We start from the raw sequence: 22,469 nt of genomic DNA, 5'->3' as shown, positions 1-22,469 counted from the left end.
ATAAGACTAAACTTTCGAGCTAAACGTGTAAACCTGTTCTTCAAAACCTCGAAATATTTTCAGTTTACTTCGTGTTCTTTAGTATTGAGTATTATATTCGTGACATTTCGGTAGCGCTTGCTACCTTCTCAGCTGCACGAATAGCTCACACGGAAAATATTACACCTCTCACGATGTCATCGTAGAGTTTTGCATGTATGGTTTGCTTGTAAAATTCCCAACTCTAATGAGGAAGGTAGTAGGGGCTACCGAAATTGTTTGGATTAGAATACTGACTACTATAAAAGATAGAATAAAAGATAAATGCCAGAAGCATTTCGTTACTATTAAAAACCCTGCCAAATCATATCGTTGCAAACATTCAAATGAAACAAATGAAATCAAAGTTTCAGTATAATGCCTTACATTTATACTCTGTATGCTACAGAGGTTGAAGTCTTGAAGGCCGAAATCCCGAAACAATGAGGTCGTGTGTTTTGTAAAGCTGTATATAAGGAAAAAAATGAAATGAAATTCTTGAATTTTACGTCCCACGGTTGTAATGGACCGGTTTGATCCATTACAGCGTTTTGTGTTATTTCTCTGTTTGTACCCTTATTCTTACCAAACTGATCTTCAAAGTAAAGGATGACATGAAATTTATCTACACCATTGAAATGTTGGCAAAATTGATATTGAAATTAATGCCTGTTTTTATTCTTCTTCTTTGAAAGATGAAGTTTGATCTTTTTATGTTAAAAAAGTAGTTTCGGTATATAGAGAAATAGGTGGTTGATGTGTTCCCTTCTAAAGTGGCAATTTTTATATATTGTTTCTGGACGTAATATAGCTCAAATAATGTCCAGCTAAATCTAAACGTCCGGAATCCGTAAGGATTCCGTGAATGGAATATATTCCTTTCCTCGTATTCGTGTATTTGATATGTAACATATCAGGAACTTGCTGTTTAATCCTAAATTAGGTTAAACAAATGCGATGGCAGTCACAGTTTTAATATTAATATTAACAGGCTGATTCTGTTGTACAATGCGTTGGCTTTATATTAATGTAATTGTATGTCTAGTATGCCTCATGCTGTTAAAGGAAATCATCTATGATATATCCTGCGACAAAGATGATTAATAGATATAAATATTTGATGAAGTGAATAAGTAAATAAATAAATATAGTTAGATAATTATATATTGAATACATAAATGGTGATTCTCCTTAGGCTTCTGATGGCTAATGACTAATGTAAAACACGAGTTGTACGTCACGCATTTTCCTAACTGTATCTTAAATGCCTCACCTACTACGGAATCATATGTCGCATCAGAAACTGCACATGCCTCTTAATCTAATTGGAGCTAAATAAAAAGTGTTCCGTTGTGTCGTAAGTTGATGAAGTATTTTATTTTCATCTTTAGTAGATTTGCAACCATAACTATTCCTGATATGTTATAATGCTTTGTGTTTTCTTCTTCTGGTGTGGCTTTCCTGCGTGGTGCAACGTATCTGCAATCTACAGTCCGATGCTTGCAGCTGATGAAAGTAATCACTTTGTGATCTAACATATCATCAGCCAAGAAATACAAGCAGTCCAGAAAGAGAGGACTATTACAAAATTGGCGACCGTTGATCCAGGACACAGAAACTTATGTGGAGAAGAAGTTTCGTGCATGGCGGAGTGAGAAGTGACCCAGGAGAAAACAAGTCCTATTATCTGAGAGAAAGGAGATATCCAGAAGCGAATGAATTATGTGATTCTGGACGAAACATATACATGATGGATGACACGAAAGAACAGAGTAAAGTCAGAATGCATGCCTGTTGCATGAACAAAAAGGTATCAGATAAGGAAGGACGTAAAATAGTGGCATCTGTAATATGTGCCACGTGTGATTATAGTTACCACTGTAGGTGTATAAACATGACATACGAAATGTTGGAACAGTTGATTTTGAAAGAAGAAGTTTGGATATGTGATCGTTGTAAGAGTGAAAAAGTGAATGCTGATTGCGAAAAAGAAAGTGTGCCGCAATTAGTTTTGAAAGAAGTACCACAAGAAGAAAAGTACACTGACCTAGATGACATTAATGCAACTTTTGAAACTATTAAGAGGCTGTTAGGGATTCTAATCCAACAGTCAAATAATAATCTAAATGAGGTTTGTGATTCGAAGGATCAAACCCAAGATGAAAATAAGAAGTTGTGTGAAAACACTGAAAAGAATCTAACAAGCAGTAAACAATATTTTGAAAATATGGGACAGGTGAAGAATACTGCAGACACCTCGCACATTGTACAAATGAAGGTTACTCAGGGAGAACCTAAGGTAATACCCGGAAAACTAGCTGTTTGCTGTTTTTGTGGTTATACTTCAGCATATTTGAATCATTGTCAGAAATGTAAAAGAAATCTTCCTGAAAAAGTGAAAATCATTTCTGTAAGTGATCATAATGGTGACAAGTTGAAAGATGAAATCTCATCAGAGAAATGTTATGAAATATCTAATAGGACGGACGAAAATAACAGTGAAATTAGAGAGACAATTACGTTGGCTAATACAAAAACTAACCTTTTGAATCCAACCAAATGCACTCGAAGCAAAGCTCGTGAGGAACCAGTTTGTTTAACGCTCTCTTCAGAGCAAGAGAACTCAAGTAGAGATGAAAACAGTGAATCAGGAATGAAATGTAATTCTTCTTTAGATAAGGAACACCCAGTGACTGAGTACATCAATGAAAAGGAGCAAATTATTACGGATAGCTGTGATGAAGCTAGTTGCAAGTTAAAGGAAGTGGAAGAGAATTAGCTATGGAAGGAATGATACATGGATCCGCGCCAAGTCAGTTGGATTTATTACAGTATGACAAAGTACGAACAGGATCATATGAAGTAGTACCAAACGATAGAGTGGTTCTGTCGTCGGAAAGTGTACACGCTACTAAGAATGAACATGAAAGCATTGGTAATAGTGTTGCTTTTAATAAACAAGACGATACTCAGAAATGCATTACGTTGTTACCTGAAAAATTTCCAGAAGATAGTAAAGTTATCTTGAAACAAATATATGAAACTCCTAAACCTCTTGTAGAATTCGACAGCAAAGAAGCAACTGAAATATTTGTAACAGCATCACCAGAAGAAGTACAACAGTTATATAAGAAAGCAAATAAAACGAGAAAAAGAATAGATCTAGTAGAACACCGAAAGAAGAAGAAAATGAAATTTTGTGGTCCTGAACGAACAAAAGATGTATGTATGTATCTGAAGAAGCCAGAAATGAAACAAGTAGAGCATCTAAAGAAGAAGAAAATGAAATTTTGTGGTCTTGAACGAACAAAAGATGTATGTATGTATCTGAAGAAGCCAGGAATGAAACTAGTAGAGCATCGAAAGAAGAAGAAAATGAAATTTTGTGGACTTGAGAAAGCAAAACATAGTTGCATGTATCTGAAGAAGCCCGGACGGAACAAAGTGATGATGATGATGATTATGAATCCTAAGAGAAGAAGAAAAAAGAGGATAATTTTGTGGTGTAAACGAGGTAGAATGAAAGAGAAAATAAAGAAGAAAGTACGTTGGGTGAATACCTGCAAGAAAGTTCGTTACGTGCGCCAAGATGTATACAAAAGAGAGAGAAAGAAAGAAGCACGCGAATTCAGATGGATGAAAAACTGGACTGACATGAAAGAACTGATGAACTGGAAATTTCGGAAGAAATTTTGTGATGTTATTCTTTTGAAAAGAGGTGATCAACTTTTGTAGCTAAGAGAACAGTTGAATAATGTGTTCAACTTGCTATCCAATTTGCTAATCATGTGTTCAATATGTTGTGATAATATAATTCAGTTAGTTTCTTGTTTGTTAATGATATCTATGCGACGGGTAAGTAGGAAAAAGGGTACATTAGTGTTGAATAGTTGAGAATCGGTTGAGTGAGCTTACATAGTACTGAAGAACGTTGCAAATACATTTTTTTGTGCTAAATTGTTGAATCGATCTATAGGTAGTTCGTTCAATTTTATCGCTTTAAAAAAATATTATATTTTTTATTTGAAGACGGGGCAAACTGTAATGGACCGGTTTGATCCATTACAGCGTTTTGTGTTATTTCTCTGTTTGTACCCTTATTCTTACCAAACTGATCTTCAAAGTAAAGGATGACATGAAATTTATCTACACCATTGAAATGTTGGCAAAATTGATATTGAAATTAATGCCTGTTTTTATTCTTCTTCTTTGAAAGATGAAGTTTGATCTTTTTATGTTAAAAAAGTAGTTTCGGTATATAGAGAAATAGGTGGTTGATGTGTTCCCTTCTAAAGTGGCAATTTTTATATATTGTTTCTGGACGTAATATAGCTCAAATAATGTCCAGCTAAATCTAAACGTCCGGAATCCGTAAGGATTCCGTGAATGGAATATATTCCTTTCCTCGTATTCGTATATTTGATATGTAACATATCAGGAACTTGCTGTTTAATCCTAAATTAGGTTAAACAAATGCGATGGCAGTCACAGTTTTAATATTAATATTAACAGGCTGATTCTGTTGTACAATGCGTTGGCTTTATATTAATGTAATTGCATGTCTAGTATGCCTCATGCTGTTAAAGGAAATCATCTATGATATATCCTGCGACAAAGATGATTAATAGATATAATATTTGATGAAGTGAATAAGTAAATAAATAAATATAGTTAGATAATTATATATTGAATACATAAATGGTGATTCTCCTTTGGCTTCTGATGGCTAATGACTAATGTAAAACACGAGTTGTACGTCACGCATTTTCCTAACTGTATCTTAAATGCCTCACCTACTACGGAATCATATGTCGCATCAGAAACTGCACATGCCTCTTAATCTAATTGGAGCTAAATAAAAAGTGATCCGTTGTGTCGTAAGTTGATGAAGTATTTTATTTTCATCTTTAGTAGATTTGCAACCATAACTATTCCTGATATGTTATAATGCTTTGTGTTTTCTTCTTCTGGTGTGGCTTTCCTGCGTGGTGCAACGTATCTGCAATCTACAGTCCGATGCTTGCAGCTGATGAAAGTAATCACTTTGTGATCTAACATATCATCAGCCAAGAAATACAAGCAGTCCAGCAGCCAAAATTTGTAACGCTCTTACTTCAGCTTGACTAGACTTCAACTTTCAATTCTGAAAATAGCCTGGGTCGCCACCACGCTGATATAAACGTGGACAAGTTTGAATCTGACTATAGATTACACGATCAGAAGAATCAGATAAGTGAAGAGGTAATAAAAGCAAGCACAGCTTGATTACGGTCACATCGCACGGGACACCAGACACCGTGACTTATTAATTTATATGGAAACTCTCATATTGACTGCGTTATTATTATTAATCTGTTTTGTGTACAAGTACAAAAGTTTAAAGCAAATAGAAACATATTTATAGAATGTTTATCCAAATCGTCCAAATTTGTGTTTTACTTACGGTATATTGAAATTTACTGTATTTATTATTAGCAGTACAACAAATAATCCTCTCTCTACATTCAGCTAGTTAACAAAATTATACAGATTGCTAACGATCTTCTATTATGAATAAAACAGCATATCGACTAGGTACCTAACAGTTAATCATTATTATTATTTAACTTTCCACAAGGTTCAAAATTCATTTCATATAAATAATTACTCCATTAAATTATCGATTCATTGTATAACTACATAATCATTTTCATTCAAATTCGTAATATTCATATTCATTAAAAGTAACCATTTTCATTCAAATTCATAATATTCATATTCATTAATATAACCTTGTGTCTTTCATATTATTATTTTAGTATTCCATATTAGGTGTTTGGTACCTTCTTTACAACGTTGAATATGCTGACATCCCAAAATATAACATTGAAAGAAGAATGATATTGCAAGAATTGTGCTGTGATATACTTATCGATTACACAAGATAATCATTGAATATATGTTGTTACTGCTAAGATACTGAACTAAAATTTTGTTTGTATTCAAAATTTACTAGCACAAGAATTTTGACATTACGTATGAATGAGATTATATATACATTTTAAGCTATTATTCGGTGGCTGACGACAGAAAGAAGGGCCTAAGTCCCTAGAATGAACTGTCTAGCTTGACATATTAAATAGTATCATTTCACCGTCAAGATTCAATCTTAATCCTTAAAATAGTTGTTATTAGTAATAATTACGTGGTACTTCTCAGATTTACTTAATTTTTTAAATATCTTTTCAGATATTTAGAAATTTTGTTAAATATTTTCCCCTTTTTTAAAAAAATTAACTTCAAGTATTACAATTAGTTGTTCACAATGTATATCTTAAAACTTTCTTTTTATTTGAATTTGTTCTTCTTCTTCTAGTAGCGTAATTACTTTTCTTCCTAAATCGGAAGTTTGAATAATTAATAAAACAATTAGGTACAGATCAATAATAACCTAACCATTTAACATAATAAAGTAAGAACTTGGGGAATTAAACATTAAATATAACGAATAATTAAACATATTAACATGTTAAATATCATAAATAAGTAACTACATAATTACAGTTTACAAATACGAGAGACACTGTTAGACCCAATGCTGGGGCATAACAGCTTTCCCTCCTGCCGCCCAAAAAAATTTTTGGCAAAACAATTTTTTTTACACTTCACGTTCTTTAGCTTTCTCTGATTGCTTTGGAGGTGCTAAATAATCCTTGTTGTATTTTCTTAAAAGATTTCTTCTCTCTTCGGAAGAGCAATTGTAATACTTTAAATTACGAATATTGTGCGCACCTATAGGTTTATTATCAAGAGTAGTTAATAATGCACAATTTCGCAATACCTTGGTAACAATGTAAGGTCCTATGTAGGAATGTAAATATTTTGCTGCTTCACTTTTAAAAGCTGACGATAGGTAATGGGTTTTCTTCATCACTAAATCTCCAGCTTTTAAGTCTACTTCTTTAGCTTTATATGTCGTAGAATTGTCCATTGTCAGAACAGGGTTACGCAACATTAGAATTCTATCATGCAAATCAAGAGGATATAGTTCTTCCGGCCAGTTATATCTTCTTTTGTAGTTGTCCACTGCCGAATATCCAAGGAATATTTCCGCTGGTATTTGTCTGGTATTGGTGTTTATGGATTGGTTCAAAAGATCTTGGATTAATTTAAGCATCTCACTCCGTTTAGTTTGATTTTCAGCGCAAACAAAATTTGAGTATTTCGCAATGACAATTTCTCTAAAATTGAATTTCTTCGGAAGGATATACAACCTGATATGATATATGCTATTGGAGTAACCAAGCCAGAATTTTAATGTTGGAGGTAATAAGATGTAATCGCACCAAATATCAGTTATTCTGTGAATGAAAAGAGTATGATGTAATGGTAAATAATTGTACAGGTATTCCAGGAAAGTTCTTATTTAATACTATGAATGTAGTGAAATATATGATGGTGTGCTACGGTGAAAACAAAGGTGCTGAAGTCTCTAGAAACTGTGAAAGAAATGGAAAATAAAGAAAAGGAACTTTTTAAATGTTGTAATGAGCTAATAGTAGCCATGAAGAAATGTGGTAAAAGGAAAGTGAACTCTCGCGATAAGACTATTATTTGCGATGAATGTAAAAATGTTTTCCATTACCGGTGCCTGAATCTTGACGAGGAACAGTGTGAAAATATGGGTGATGATGAGGCTAAATGGACATGTGATAAGTGTTCCTCGAAAGCGTCCAAACAACATCAAGGTGAAAATATTGAAGCCATAAATTAATTGGATGACAACGAAAGTAATAAAAGTGATGAGGAAGAACAAACTGAAGTAACAAAGAACCATGAAGAAAAGGATGAAAAGAAAGAAGGAAGTACGATTTGTAAAGAACAGTCACTGCTGAGACCAAAAAGTCCGGATCAGAGAAAAGACAAGGACGTATATACTTTAATGAAATTTGTGGAAACCCATAATTCTGAAGAAACCACGAATATACCAATTGAAGTAAAGAACCAGCAAATGTTATTAATGATAATGCGACAACTTTCGGAATGTAAGTCGGAGATTTTGAATGGCATAACTACTTTCACTAATCGACTGGAAAATTTCAGAAAGAAATTAAGGGAAGAAATAAAGAATGATTTAAATGCTGGAGTTGAAGATATGAAGAAGGAGATTACAGAAATACCCAAGAGAAAAGAAGATAGTATGAAGAACGCTCCTGTAGAGACAACCAACGGAATCGACGACATAGATAAGTTGGATGGAAGAATACAAGATGAAATTTTGTCAGATAAGAGTACGAAAACTTTGAATTGGCTAAATGAAAGATCTCTTAAGAAGATAAATAAACCTAAAGAAGAGATCCAAATACGAGAGATGGGAAAAAGAAATATGATAATGTGCAAAGATAGAATGCGCAGAAAAAGAAAAAAGAAAATAAGGGGAAGAAAAAGCAGAAACAGAAAAAGAAAAATGAAGAAAATAGTAGACATTAATCTCAGAAATTCGAAGCGGAGAAAAGGCAAAAGAATAGATTTTGGTGTTAGATATCTAAAAAGAGTAAACGAAAGGAACGAGGAAAACGAAAGAGCAAGTTAATGTATTGGAAGAGAAGAAAATTGAAATTTATGACAATTTTGATCGGTGCAAACAAGACGAAAACAAGAAAAGCTCCAGAAGGAAGAAAACAGTGGAAAAGTCGAAAAAGTAAAGTAAAGAATGCACAATACAATAAGATGTGGAAACATCATAGGAGGAAAGGACAAAAGGAGAAGAAAGGCATAATTGGAAGAAATCGAAAGAGAAGGAAAGAAAGAAGATATACAAAGTAAGATTCATTTCGCGTAGAAAGAGGCGAAAAAAACAGTGAGAAATAGATGACGTTTCATATTTGTTTTCTTGTTGTTTTGTTATTATTGTTCCATTTTTGTTATTATTGTTCCATTGTTTGATATTTTTAATGAATTGTCAACTACATACTCACATTCCAGTATAACAACAAAATTCTGAAAAAAAAATATATTTCAAAATTTAATTTAAATTGTTATAATATCTAATTGTGAAATTTAAATAACTTTTAATAGTTTAAAAAAACAAGAAAAATTGCTATCAGGAAGAGAAGACTATAAAAATATAAAGAAGTTGATTTTGTTTGTCATTTCATATAGATGTTCGCAATGAGTTGGTCCCTACCTAGTTATAAAGTTGTGAAGTAATCGTGTTCATCGTCGTTTTACAGGATATGTCCAAAGGAATCAGAGAAAATTAATGAACGTGAAGTGTAAAAAAAAATTAACATCTTTTTTTTGTCGGCAGGAGGGAAAACTGTTATGCCCCACTACTGGCATCAACAGTCCTGTTTTATTTGTTACGCGTGACAGTTTATTTAAACAGAATTAGTTTATGTTATTGTGTTTATGTAATGCATTTCATAATAGTTTGTTTAATTTACCAAAGTTAGAATTTCTTAGAATTTCCTAAGTTATTTAATTTGTTATGTTATTCTTTATCTGCACCAAAATTACACCTAGTTTAGAATATTAATTAATAAAAGATTTAATTGTCCGAAAAAGAAGAAGAAAGATTTAAGATTTAAATCGATAATAATAAAAAGAAAGAATTGATTAGATTTCGTCTGTTGATTTTGTTATTCATACAAGTGTCAAATAATTCAAGTGCCGAATCCAATTTTAATAAAACAACTGACAGGTATCAATCTTCAAAGTGCAAACGTAAAGATCTGAAATTTTATAATTAATTATATGGCATACAAGCAAGTAATTAACATGGTGCACTAAAAAGTTCTTTCTAGGGGCTTAGGCCCTTCTTTATCACCGTGTGCCACCTAAAAGATATTAAATATGTAGAAATAGTAATCAAAATATAATTCAAACTTCAAATCAAAATTTCAGTGTTCTTTGGTGTCTGTTTATGTACGAAATTAAGATAGTTAGAAAGACTGGGACATCTTCATACTTTCCTTATGTAACAGTTAAAGCTAGCAAATATAATTATCGGCATATTAAACATCGTAAATATTAATGAATATAAAATTAGTCCTGTTGTACGAGATACCTATTTTGTCTTTACGATCAGCGGAGTTAATGACTGATGGGTGGTACCAAATATTATTCTTGTATGCAAATTATAATATATGAATCGTATGCAAGGCTATGCTAGTCGAGATGATTATTATGAATAATAATAGTATGTGAATATATGTAATACTCAAATGAAGATGATGATTATTATAGTAAATGAATGAATTAACTGAATTATGTGTGTAAGACTAAGCCTGACCTTGCCGAAGACTTTGAAAATATGATAATAATGAAACACAATAGGTACCCAGTCGTCATGCTGCAAAGTAACAAAAGGGATATCTTCGAAATAGTATATTTTATACGATGAATAAAGATGAATGAGACCTTTGTGCCGATAAATTACTTAAATCAATTACTGTACATGTAAGGAATACCTAAATTCATGAACAACTTCCAAGTAAAATAAATATAAAAAATGTTTTAAAACATATTTCCATGAAACAATTACAGTGAAAGTGACATGATGTCATATGCTAAACTTAGAGCGAATGTCGTAAACTTGCATGTATTTCGGCATGAAGCTTTTGTAACTCTGTTTGAGTATAAATTTGTAAAGCAATGACAGTAACATTTGATTTTATTTTATTGCTAACTAGTTAATTATCATCCACAGAAATTAGTTAAGTCGCGGTGTTCATTGTTCCGCGCGATGTGATTATTTTACCGATGCGGTTACACTTAATATCCTGACACTTACCGGAATCTTCTGAGAAGACTTTTCCACGTCAGAACGCGTGGTGGCGACCCAAGCAAATCAAAACATATATTAAAACATAGTACGAAGAATGTTACAAAAGTGGTTAAATCTAGTCAAAGCGCAGCTCACGGTTATGCCGGTTAGGCTAAAGGAGACGGTGATGATGAGAAATGAATGAAATGGTGGAATGAAGAAAGTGGGAGGAAACGGGAGAACCCCGAGAAAACCCACGCACACGGTGTTTGTCCACCACAAAGTTCACTTGGCGGGAGCAGGGTTTGAACCCGAGACCCCTAGCACCAGAGGTGAACGCTCTACCACTGAGCCACCGCGGCCCCTCAAGCTGTATATAAGATTGGTTATTTCTTATTTTGAAGGGAAAGAAAATCAGAAGTTTATTGGTTTCTTCCGAAGCCTACTTTTGTTTAATTGAAATAATAACTAAATATGATACTGATTGATAGACTTGGATTTTGGGGACTAGTCCTTTTCCATCCAGGGGCGTGTACAAGGAAATTGCGTGGGGGAGGAGTAGAATAGTACATGGTAGTCATAAGTATTGAATCTTGTCAAGGCAGATTTTTAATTGTAGATTTCATTACAGGGAAAACGAAGGTACTAGTTGAATATTAAAAAAAGCTTGAAAAAAGCTGTATCCCTTAAAAAAGGTGCTTTTCTTTCATGTATACGCAGGGGTAATAGCACATATTTTGAGAGATGAATTTGTCACTTGAGAAATAAAGGAAATGGGGAAATGAAGAAGTGGGAGGAAACGAAAGAACTCTAAGAAAACCCACGCACACGGTGTTTGTCTACTACAAAGTTCACTTGGCGGAAATTGGGATCGAACGAAGGACACTATGCACCACCTCGGCCCTTGGTAAGACGGATTCAAAAGCACTGTACTGTCAGATTCATATCCTGACTGAAATGTACCAGTATAAAGTCCCAGCATTGTACGGACAAGACATTAACCAGGTTGAACTGCACCAAGCCAAAGAATCTAACCAGACGGTAAAGGGAGACAGTGATGGATGAGATGTATGAATAATAATACAAAAATAGGTACAATGAAGGAATTGACATGAAACTCGAAAAAATTAACCTTCTGTGCAACTCGCCTACCTTCACTTTTTCAGGCTCCCACACTTCCCGATGAGTAACGAAACCAACACCCATGTTAAACAATAAGTAATTCAGCTGAAACAGCCACCGTAGTGTTCGTAGTTTCAGGGAAAGTTCCCTAATCTAGGGAAATTTCATAGGTAAATTTAGCAAAAAGGAAAAAAGGGAATTTTTCGATAAAACGTGAAAAATTCAGGGGAATTCTCTAGTTGACTGATTAACGAATATCACTACTTAAATTGTTCTTTGTTATTCAGAAATAAACCAATACAATTACAAAAGTTTGTGTGTGCTGCAAGTAGCATAATTTGCACCCATTGTTAGCTGATGGGGTGCACGGTGGCTCAGTGGGGAGCGCTTACCTCAGGTGCATGGTTTCCTTGGTACGATTTTCACCCAAGCAAGCTTGTGATAAACAACATTGTGTTCGTGGATTTTCTAGAGGTACTCCCGTCTCCTCCCACTTTCTCATTCTTCCATCATCATTCACTTGCTTTAATCATCGTCTCCCTTAACCTAAAGGCATAATCATGGGATGTTAAACTGAAAGATTTCACTATACTTCATTTTGTTGGCTGAGTGTATACTTTTGTAAAAAAAAAAAAAAAAAAAAAAAGTAAACGTAAAAATAGAAGGAAAAATGCAAATGAATAAAACAAATGTGGTTGGTAGCAGAAGCGTCATTTCAGATCTTGCTTGTAGGAGGGCAAGACCCTTGATATAAGTAAAATTTTGCGTTTTCCACTGACTACTATTCTATTCAAAAAATCTATATAAATATCAATCTCATGGGGTGCAATTACCCCTCCCTGCCCCCTAAATGACGCCACTGATGGTAGTTCCCTTAATATAGCTAAATTAAAATTATTACATAACTTCTGTCATAGGTATTGGACACTCAACAAACAACGGAAAATTTGATAAAGTGAAAAGTTTGTGTCAGTCGAGGGAAATTTTCTTAAAGAAACCTACGAACACTGCCACCAGGTTCGTCCTGCACTGACTCGGTTAGATAGCATTCATGCTTTTATTGGCACCTAGCACAAGTTCGTTCGTGTTTGTACCATACGTCCACACTGTATTTACATTGAGCCCTTATGAAGTTAATCTGTATGTAGTACTGGAGCTTCTTATTTAGTGCTGCTTTAAAAAAAAAGAACTTTAACCCAACCTGAGAATTAAAAAATGTGTCAAAACTTGATAGAACAGTGTGCTCGAGTAATGCCTGTGTTTTTTACATTGTAGCTTTTATGCAACAGGTACGGAATCCGTATTTATATGGCAATCGTAAAGGAATTGCGATTTTTCAACTAATACTTCTGGTGGTCCCTTGAAATTCTATCTGTGCAAGTGAGCAGGCCTGTAGCCACCCCAAAAATGTAGGGGAGGAGAGGATTCCAACCATATTATAGTTCATTTGCAAGCCTACCATGAACATTTTAGGCAGGCAGTAAAAATTTAGGAGCCCGACCCCCTAGACCCCCCCTTGCGTGGATACGGGCCTGAAAGTGAGTTATTTTCATGTCACCCACCACAAATCTTTTAGGGGACAATAAGAGGGAAATTATTAAAAGAATTGTATTTTTCCAACAGTTATTTAGAGTGCTGCGCCAAAAGTAAACCTGCACCCCCCAATTCACCAAAAAAAAAAAAAAAAAAAAAAAGTAAACAATTTACTGAATATATTGGAAAGTCGCATATCATTAACACAACAACTTTGTCTAAGATATAGAATGCCCAGAAGCATAGAGTGAGGCTTCCGGGCATTCTATCTGGGAACCAGTACCTAGAAGCATTACTCATGATTTTCGAAGGAAAATAATGCATTGTCGTGATTAACCGTCAATCGATTACAATGATCGCATAGAAGCAATGTTGCATTCACACTTAAAACTAAATTCATGTTGCTAGCAGTACTTACCTGCGAAATCCTATGATGTTAGTAAACAACACTTGCCGACCATGTTGCCTTCTAACTTTCTCTTTATCCAACCGCTAAGTAGTTCCTTCATCAGCCAGAATGAGAACATATAGTTCAGGATTATAAAGGACTTTTGTGCTCTTATGTTAGCTTGTTCGTACTTGTTTTCCATAGTCTTGCATTTGCAAACTGTCTTTTATATATCACGATATTCAATGATATATCTATGTCATAAAACAATATTTTTTTTAAGACTACATTATTACTCGTTTTTGAGAACCAGTCTCTGACTCAAATATGAATTAAATTTCCTCATTCTCATTTTTTGAGTTATTTTCTCCTCAAAATTGAGACAAATTTACTCAATTTTTTTTAGTACTAAAATGTATTCATTTTTGAATAAATCATTTTTAACAGTGTATGTCGGCTAGGCTAAACGAGACGCTGATAAGAAATGAATGAAAGGGTGGAATGGTGAAACTAGGAGAACCCCGAGTAAACCCACGCTCACGCTGTTTGTCTACCACAAAATTCACTTGGAGCGAGCTGAGATCGAATGCACCACTGCGGCCTTGTTTAAACTCTAACATGTAACATCTGATTTTGACAAAATTAAGCAGGTAGATAGTACACATAAACGAATATGTTTTTTTATATTTTCTGCGGAAAAATGGTTTTAGGGATCACAAGCCCCCACCCAAAAATTTGATAGTTGACGCCCGAAAGGCAAGAGTTGACCAAAGTGAATGAAATTATTTACAGATATTGTAGACGTAAGGTGATTAAATACGTGATTCGAATTTTCCTGAAGATAATAATAATTGTTTATTTGTATATTTTTATAGTAGTTATTGTAATTATTCATGACATAATTTTACTAACATTCAAAATGCTTAAACTCTTCCCTGTCTCTTTACTTTCTTATTCGCCTGTTCTACGTGCCTCTTGTTTTCTTTGGTGGCCTCAGAAAGCTTCCTAACATACATAACTCCTCGAATTGCTACCCTTCAGCATGATCGGAGATATTTACCAATAAACCATAGCTCGCGTACACACCTTTGTTCCCATACTGTTTGGCAGGTAATACTAAATCTTCTGCTTTCAATGGCTCCAGCAGGTCATGTTATGCCACTGTCTTGACGTACGGTACAGCATTCTGCCGTAATTTTTCATATAAACTTATGGACTGTGAGCTGTCTCTCCCTACTCCTTGCTCGGTTGTTACATAAATTGTTCTACCAATGATTTGTTTTTACTCAAAACCTCCCTCCTCTGCAATCACAGAAGAAAGACCTCTTCTAACTCTTTACCGGTGGTAACGTTCCCACAATAGCCGACACGTTCCCACGTTGAATGGCTATGCTAATGCGTTGAATCAGGAAAGATTTTGCTCGAGTATCTTCTGATTTAATTGACAAACGGTGGCCGATTTCATTCATAAATTGGAGACCGCCTTCTTCCTAAGAATCGCTAGACTCAATTGCTATTGCAACAAAGCAATAGTTTTTTGAGTAGATTACTATATTTATTCCTTTTTTCTTTTGCTCTTAGAGCAGGTAAGAGTCCAGCTTGTACAGAGGAATATTGAAGGTTGGAGGGGCAATAATTATCTGAACATGTGAAATCCCAAATCAATGCCTTTCCTTTCTTCCATGGTACTAATGTTAAACCATCGGGTTTTTTTTTTCGTCTGAACGGTTACATCCATTCGGTTCCCTCACTGCTGGGAGCCCCGCAGATATTAAAGCTCTTAATATTATATCATTCACACTTGAGTGACCGGCGCTGCTTTTGCACGAAAGATGTTGCAGTTGGGGCAGTGGTGGTGGTTCACTTATATCTGCTCCCAAACGTAGAGTGACGGATACTCGGAAGCTCTCATTCGATAGATGTAGGCCCAGAGAAGGTGATGGTAGAGCTTGAAGCCATGCACCGTTTTCAGTGGACATGACCGCGAGAAGCCTCATATTCAATGTTATTTGTAGTCTGCAATAAAGAAGCTACATGATTATTAACGATGGGCTCGTCCCAGGTCGACTGATTGTTACGATTTTCGAGAGCCGCAGGGTCTAAACGAACTAAATTTGTCCATTTAGCTATGCAGTCCAGCACATCTGGATTGGTGATTTCGTCGTTATCCCATTGAAAAAGAGCTAATTAATTGACTTGCAGCATAGAAAGACGCAAGAAAAGACAAAATACATATCTGTAGCGCGACGGATTCCAAGACCTCCATTTTTGACTTGTAATGAAGCTTGTATCCAAGAGTTGTTATCAAGTGAAGAATTGAGGATGGATTCCAGTCCAGTTTTAAGAATATCGTCAAACTTTTCCAATAGGACATCTTCCTTCAAAGGCGGATAGCATCGAAGGAAATGAAATAATCTTGGCATTTCAAATGAAGCCTTTAATGAATAAAATGCAAAATGGGCTGAAAGCTTGGAAAGTCGTGACAAAAAATTCTAGTGTGGAGGTCTTGTCTAATAACATTTTGCTCTGTGTTTCTGTTGAGATAGCTGAACCTAAAAGCTCTGCATTAGTTGGAGTAAGGAGCTGAATACCAGGTGCTGATTTATTAAAGATATCATATACGTTCTTAATTTCTTCTTCTGTAGCACCGATGAATCCCACTTCACATTTGGAGTAATTTAGCGATAAGCCAATTGATGATGCATGTGTATGAATGTTTGTAGTATTACCTCTGTATTTCCAGCTATTGTTCCATCATCCAAATACCAGACATTCAGCTCTGCTTTAATATTATGAACAATTGGTTGGAGAGTCAAAGCAAACAGCGCTGGGTCTAACAGATCACCTTGTCGAATGCCTCGCTGTGCTATAATAGTGTTATCTTTTATATATAGGTTGCTTGGCTGAGAATAGCATTGAGAAATGTACGAAAAATATGGTGGAAAATTGTTTTTAACAGATAATATCATGGAATCTCGACTTAATTCGTTGAAGGCATTTCTGAAATCGATTTTTAAAAATGCTTTCACTTGTGTGTGCGAAGTAGAATAATATGTGCGGGTTGCATGTTCCACGGCTTCCGCCCCAAATGGGACGCAGACTCCTAGTTGGTGTGGATATAGTATGTTGATGGGTGAGTCGCACATCTTGTTGCATATTATTTTGGCCGACAATCGTCTCCAAACATTGCTCACGGCTATTGGCCGAATACCACCACTTTTCTTCCTAAGAGCAAGTAACGACGCACTGAAGAATATCGGTCTCAATATGGTGGGTACATTTCCCGATATAATGATATGTAACAGTTCTCTGATAGCCCTAATGAGATGATCTCTTGAATCGTAATAGTGGGATAGGACTAAATCTTTATAAATTGAAGCTCTGAGGTTATCCATTCCACCGGCGGATCCAGAAGGAAAAGATTTAATAGCTTCCAATAATTCCGTAGATGATACTTTAGTTGCTGATGCTGATGTCTCAGGAAGTTTAGGGATGGCTAATAAATGTGAGTGAGCTGGATGTTTTGCTCTGAGTGCTTCTAACACTGAATTATCTGGCGTTGCTATTGAGTATTCGGATGTTAGTAATCTTACTGCTCCTCTTACGTCACCGTCAGATAGTTTATTTTCAATATTCTTCCTGTGGAATGATGCGGATTTTAACAAATCACGAACTTTGTATAATTTAATGAATTCGACTGACAAAGCTTATCGATGATTATCGGACTAGTTTCTTAGTCTCAGCTTCACCCATGTGGTGAGGTTGGCAACTTTCTCGGCATATGGCGGAATACAGACAGCCACATAAGGGAAAATTAAAAGATCTGGCCAAGTATCAATACTACTAGTACTCGTGACCTTTTGTAGAACTTAAGGAGTGAGCCATAGTTAGTCTAGCACCTCGAGGAACTTGTCGGAGTGTAGGAATGTGGGACTTTAAATAAATTAAGAGTTCTCCTATTTTGGATGTTGAGTCCATTGAATTTTCGTCAATCGCTTCGTGTGTTAATATATTTGAAATATAAATAATGGTAGGTTTCGCATTACAAGAAGATAGATTTTTCTTGACTGCTTCGTGATTGCACTAGTATGAATAATAATAATAATAATAATAATAATAATAATAATAATAATAACCTTTGATTGGAGAGAAGCGTTGGGTGGCGGAAAGATTGGAACGAAGCGAATGAAATTGTGTGTAGATATTATATATGTAAACTGAGGTTTTTCGTGTTCAACAAATGTCCCCATCCGATTTTTTCAAATTTGTCACATCAACAGTAAGCGCAAACAGTATAGCATATTTTATAGCATTCTGGGAGGCGCTTTTAACCCTTACAATGTTTTTTCCGCATAAACAGAAGCACATGTCGATTTATTTCCTATTTCCTGTTGATGTGCCAAATTTGAAGCAAATCGGATGCGGACACTTGGGAAACACGAGAGGCTTTATTTAACATTTAACATATACAATACCTACACACAATTACATTTGCTTCGGTCCACTCCTTCCTGCGCTACTACGGTAATATTTATTTTTTCGGAGAAAGCCTTGGCACCCTAAACAATATTGGGGCCAAGGCCCTCTCCGAATTACACTTTGATATTTCCTAATCAACGGTTTAGAAGGTCTGTGCCCCGCTCAACTTTTTTAAAAGGAAAATACTAAACAGTATTTCCCTATTTTAAGTTTACAGTGTCTGTGCGGAGTTTCATTGACCTCTGTCCACCTCTTCTTGCCTTTCGACCGTCAACTTTCAAAATTTTGGGTGGGAGCTTTTGCCCCCTAAAGCCGTTGTTCCGTAGAAAGTAAAAAAACAAATATTTGTTTATGTGTAGTACCAACCTGTTAAATTTTATCAAAATCTGAGTGTTATACTTGGGAAGTGTTACATGTAAGTCAATTGGTCTTCCTTTTCTAGAAAATTCAAAGTAAAATATCTTCCTCTATAATGAACCATATGCGCTTTCACATTCAGAAACCGGATTTACTTTCAGATTCAAACTCAGATGTCTCGCACCAAAGACGAGGATGCTATAATTAAAAAAATAATAATAATAATAATAATTCGACATATTTGCTCCTTGGCCTTATATTTGCTTTGTAACTTCTACACCTGTATACTCTTTTATTACAACACATTAGAAAAACATAATTTTAAAGATCCACTCCCGAAGCCCAATTCAAACCAACAGCTGTCATAGCGTGTATTCTTTATATGAAATTTCGTATCGGTACGGTTATATCAGGATATGAGTTGAGTTGATTTTGAGTTTAAAGTTCCTTTCAGCAGTGAGGCTATTCATAAGACAAGAAAAAAATTAGAGAACCTGTCACTGATTGTTAGCATAGCAATTTAAATCCATATTGGGAAGTAGGAATTTTGAAGTTGCAAAATAACCAATCACACTGAAACTCTTCAGAGTGACATGTGCCAATATTCCTTACTACTAACAACCCTGATACATAGAACGGAGGAAAGTATTTTACAGAGAGTTGCAAGGGATATACAGGGAAAAAAGTTCTTCTCTCCTCCGGCTTGTTTTCCTACACACTTGACAAGTGCTATATTGTTTTGCTTGGTGCATCCTTTTCCTCCGATCGTTTGAAAATCGACGCAAAGTATTGTTTTCGCAACGCTCTGCTTCCGTTTAAGCCCCAAACGGAAACATTATGGCAGGAATGTTCGGAAAGTGTGGTTATTTTCACTGCTAGCTTCTCATTTTAGATAGTGTATATTTACAACAAAGGGGCGTGCAGTACAATTTTCACCCCCTAAATCCGGCCAATATATATATATATATATATATATATATATATATATATATATATATATATATATATGTGTGTGTGTGTGTGTGTGTGTGTGTGTGTGTTTGTGTCTTCATAGTCCAGGAACGATCAAATATCTCGCGAAATATAAAGATAAGGAAAACAAAAACAACACGTGTTAAATATTTTTGGAAAGGCTATCTAATGATACCAAACACCTATTTCCTTCGGGGGTACGGGGGTAACTTTAAAATTTTAAATGTGAACCCGCATTTTTTATTGGACATTTGGATTCTCCAGCAAAAAGATCAATGATTTGACCCAGAATTGAAAACAGGCTCCTCACGGATGGCGCATGAATCTACTCACAAAAAAGGGAGCAAGAAAACGTTATGGAAAAAGCGGTTATCAGTCTCGTAGTCTGTGATCAGATGGTTAGTGTACTGGAGTCCGCCCCCAGAGGTCTTGAGTTTGATTCCCGCGCAAGGCAACCTCTTTATTTTCCCAAATAATAATTTTATACATTTTAGCTTCAATTAGTACTTTATTCAAGTTACAAACAATACAAATTTCGATAATTGTTTTGCAAAGTAGCTTTATGAAGTGTTACTTAGTAATAGGGTTATTTATAACAAAAACAAAACATTTTTGTTGCAATTTGTATTTTCTTGCTAATTAATATATTACGGATAAATACATTATTTTTATCAAAGTTAAAATGTATGAGCGTATTATTTGAGTACAAAAAAATACACATAAAATTGTTACTTTGCGCATGAATTGAAACTAGGATCTCCGATTCCGAAGGTCAATACGCCAATCTTATGACCACAGAGCACGGGCCTGCTAACCCACATTTTCATAACGTTTTTGTTCCTCTCCTTTGCTTATGTAAGTGCTTATTCACGTGTTGTGCATAGTATCTCCCGAAATAAAATCCTAAATACGCCACTGTATATTGATATCACTAGATATATTATGGCTACCACAGTCGTTGTGTAAAAAATGTTCTTGGCGCTTTGTGTTTTTATTAGTGAACAGTGTGGGAATTACAAGGGGGATTAAGGGAAAATCCAGTTTGGTAATACTGGATGTATGCTATAACCTCAGGCGTCATTTCAAACGACAATAGCATGGGAAACTATAACAATTGTAGCCAAGGGCGTCATTTAGGAGAGCAAAAGGGAACAATTACCCCCCAAGAGTTTGAGGAATACATATACTTTAATCAATTGTCTATTAATATACTAGTACAAAACGTGAAAATCTTATGTCAGTGATGCTCTTGCCCCCCTCAAGTGAAGTCTCAAACGATGCCTCTGGTTGTAGCATATATCCAGTACTACCAAAGGGGATTTCCCCCTCATATCCCTTGTAATTCGCACTGCCATAGATATGGATACGAAACGTCAGGAACATTTTTTGCAGAACGACTGTGGTAACCATAATATATCTAGTGATATAAATATACAGAGACGTATTTAGGATTTTGTTTCGGGAAGGGGCTGTGCACAACACGTGCATAAGCACTTATATTTTTTCTTTTGGAAGCAAACAAATTTTAATGAAATTGTGCATGTACGAAATTTATTTCGGGGAAGCTTCAGTCAAGTAACCACCCCCTATATACGCCACTGTCAATATATTTACTGATACAACTAATTTGAGCCTTTTTATTGTTGTATGCATTATAAACATATGGTGAATTAATATTTTAATTGTAGTTACAAATGGCTACTTTATTGGTTACAACAAGAAAAACGACTCGAGCGGGTCCTTTTGCGCGTGAGGTGTAAATACTCCTCACTCTGCCATTTGATAACTTAACGCGTTCTATCATATATGCTGAGAGTCAGAAACTTTAATACGGGTTTTCTGGCTATAGTAGTTTGTAATATTGACACTTTAAATGTACACTCTTACCTCGCGAAGTTCATTTACCAAAGTATGTTTCTCCCCTTGTGAGTTACTTCTGTATATTTCCTACTCGGTTATACAATTTCCAGCAACCTTGAACGACAGGGACACAAACACAGACACACTGAGGACATTTAAAATTATAAAAGTTCTCACACCGATAGTCGAACCCGGGACCCCATTCACATGAGACGCACGTGCTAGCCACTACACCACACAGACAAGTTATAAAGCCGGTGCGATTTAATAATTCTACTGGAAATGCTTGAGATATGCACTTGTAATATATTGGAATTATCGAGACGAGACCGAGACCGAGACGGACTTTTATATACCGAGACAAGACCGAGACCGAGACGAACTGTTACATACCGAGACGAAACCGAGACCGAGACAGACCTCTCTAAATCGAGACCAGATCGAGACGAGACCTTGGTCAGTCTCGGTCTCGTCTCGAATATTGATAGCTTTTTTGCCTTTACTCAAAATTTGTTTCGTTGCTGTGAGAGATAATATGGGAACGGTTGACTCATGTACAGTAGCGTATTTAGGGGGTAGGTATCGGGCTCAGGCCCCTCCCGAAACAAAATCCACTGCTGTTGTATTTAATGTTCTCTCTCTCTTTCTTTCTCTCTCTCTCTCTATATATATAGGGAGGATATAGCCCCTATAGTCCACCTTGGATACGCCCTATATATATATATATATATATATATATATAAAATGCTGAAATTTTGTACCATGTTGTGTGAAATATTGAAAATTCTTCTAGATACTCTACAATACTACTAGATAAAGATTCAGTATTGCCAACGCAAAATAAAATTGTATTTTCTCAAATTGCACTATGTGAGATATTACCTATTTCCAATTTAGATATTAAATAAAACCACAATACCACGTACATTATTCAGTGTAACAAAGGACAATACAGTATTAGTAATATCAACATTTTGGAGATCTCTAATAACT

General features: G+C 35.2%; 1 protein-coding gene across 1 annotated transcript in view; it reads left to right on the top strand.

Annotated features, from left to right (window-relative positions):
- The window catches only part of LOC145671226 (cationic amino acid transporter 2-like), a 1,570,353-nt gene that overhangs the window by 1,427,583 nt on the left and 120,301 nt on the right, over nucleotides 1-22,469 (top strand). The window lies entirely within an intron of this gene.

The sequence above is a fragment of the Thermobia domestica genome, chromosome 15 (genome assembly GCF_964235325.1).
Source record: "Thermobia domestica chromosome 15, izTheDome1.hap1.1, whole genome shotgun sequence".
Lineage (NCBI taxonomy): Eukaryota > Metazoa > Arthropoda > Insecta > Zygentoma > Lepismatidae > Thermobia > Thermobia domestica.
Note: the sequence above shows the minus strand (reverse complement) of the source record. Positions and strands in the feature narration are given on the sequence as shown.